Consider the following 2669-nt stretch of genomic DNA (forward strand, 5'->3'; position numbering starts at 1 on the left):
GCAGATGTGCAATTCTCAACAGAAAATGGATATACTACAACTGCACCATTCTCAACTGGATACAGACGTTCTGCATCTGCACAACTCTCAGCCAGATACGGATATTCTGCAACTACGCCATTCTCAAGTGGATCCAGATGTTATGCAACTGCACAATTCTCTACCAAATATGGATATTTTGCAACTGCGCCATTATCAACTGGATACAGATGTTCTGCAACTGCGCTATTCTCCTTCCCTGCAAGCATAAATCCTCTCACGAAGATCTAAGAATTGGTTTCAGTCCATTTTCTCATCTATTTGTAGCTATTTCATAGTGCCAAATGGGGCCTTTGCTGTGCTTGCCCCCAAACCCTATGGGAACTCCTTTCCTTCAGAGGCAAAGATGCCCACTTGCTTGTGAGCTCAGGGCAGGAAGGCAGGCATGCCTAGTTTGGCCACATCGCCACCTGAGCTGAGCATTGCCTTGGCCAAATTTTGCAACCAGAGCAACAAATGCTGTGCCTCCTCAACATGGCATCTCGGGTGTGGAAAGAGGCAAACAACTTGAATCTTTGTTCCTCTTTTAGCTGCGGCGGCAATTGCTACGAAGGCGTAGGCGGCACCATGGCAGGAAGGTGGAGTCGAAGCAAGTTTGCACACCTAGGGCAGGTCTGCTTTGAGCATCACCAATGAGCCGCACTGGGTTTGTGCTGACTCCCTCAATCCCTCTTATCTCCATCTCTTGCCACATTAGCTTTGTAAGCTGCGTTGACCTCAGGGCAGAGACTACAACCCCAGGAATATGGGGCAAAGGGAGAGAGGGAAGTGGGGGAGGTTGCCGATGAACAAGAGGAAGCCAGCATTGACCTCCATGGGAAATCCCCTGGTGACATGTGCCTTGGGGCCTCAGAGGAGGCAGGCAAAACAGGAGTGCACATCCCATGTATTTTCAGTGGCAAATGTGCTTGGGTGAAAGCTTGACTTCTATTTTGCTGGACACTTCAGGATGTAAGGCCCATCACCCAAAAGGACTGACATCTATCATCTATCTATCTGTCTGTCTGTCTGTCTATCTATCTATCTAGATGGAGAGAGATCTGTTTATCTGTCTGTCCATCTATCCCTATCTATCTACTCATCTCTCTCTCTCTCTCTCTCTCTCTCTCTCTCTCTCTATTCTTCTGTCTGCCTACTCAGCTTTATATCCATCCATCACTCTCTTTCTTATCATTCCCCCCACCCCTATCTATCTATCTATCTATCTATCTATCTATCTGGTCATCCATCCCTATCTGTCTATCTATCTGTCTGTCTATCTCTTTCTCTTCTTCCATATGTCTACTCATCTTTCTATCCATTCATCTCTTTCTTTCTTTCTCTTTCCCTATCTATCTCTATCTATCTATCTGTCTGTCTGTCTGTCTGTCTGTCTATCTATCTATCTATCTATCTATCTATCTATCTATCTATCTACATGGAGAAAGAGATTTCTGTTTGTCTGTCTGGTCATCCAGCCCTATCTCTATCTATCTATCTATCTATCTATCTATCTATCTATCTATCTATCTTACCTATTATCCATCTATCTATCTATCTATTCTTCCATATGTCTGCTCATCTTTCTATCCACTCATCTCTTTCTTTCTTTCTCCTTCCCTATCTATCTATCTATCTATCTATCGATTGATCTATCTATCTATCTTCTATCTATCTATCTATCTATCTATCTATCTATCTAGATGGAGAGAGAACTGTTTGTCTGTCTGTCCATCCCAATCTAACAACTCATCTATCTACTTTTCTTTCTTTCTTTCTCTATCTATCCACCTACTGATCAATGTGTCTGTCTGTCGGTCTATATATTTTTTGATCTATCTTTCTCTCTATCTAGCATCTATCTGTCTGTCTGTCTATCTATTCTTCCATCCATCTACCCATCTTTCTATCCATCCATCTCTCTCATTCTCTTTCTGCTTATCAATCCCCCATATCTATCTATCTATCTATCTATCTATCTATCTATCTATCTAGATGGAAAGAGAGAGATCTATTTGTCCATCCATCCATCTCTATCTATCTATCTATCTATCTATCTATCTATCTATCTATCTATCTATCTATCTATCCATCCATCCATCCATCCGTCCATTCTTCTATCTTGCTCTTTCTCTCTCTACTTATGAATCCTATCTATCATCTATCTATCTATCTATCTATCTATCTATCTATCCTTTTGTCTGTCTACTTTTGATCCATCTGTCCATTCATCCATTCCTCTCTGTCTCTCACTCTCTCCTTATCAATCCCCCATCTCTATCTATCAATCAATCAATCAATCAATCAATCAATCATCTTCTCTATCAATTCCTCTATTCATCCATGTATTTTCTTACCATTCATAGAATCATAGAATCATAGAGTAGGAAGAGACCTCATGGGCCATCCAGTCCAAACTCCTGACAAAAAGCAAGATTAAGATTAGGGGCCCTTCCAAACACCCTATATCCCAGGATCTGATGCCAGGTTTTCTGTTTTTCCCAGATTATCTAGCACTGTGGAATCACATATTCCAGTTTAAATTAGAAAACCTGGGATCACATCCTGGAATATAGGGGAAGTGCTAGTCCTCAAGGAGAAACAATGTCAGGAACCTCAAATGGGTGCATTTGAAAGATGGAATACTACTA

This window comes from Anolis sagrei, chromosome X, assembly GCF_037176765.1.
Source record: "Anolis sagrei isolate rAnoSag1 chromosome X, rAnoSag1.mat, whole genome shotgun sequence".
Lineage (NCBI taxonomy): Eukaryota > Metazoa > Chordata > Lepidosauria > Squamata > Dactyloidae > Anolis > Anolis sagrei.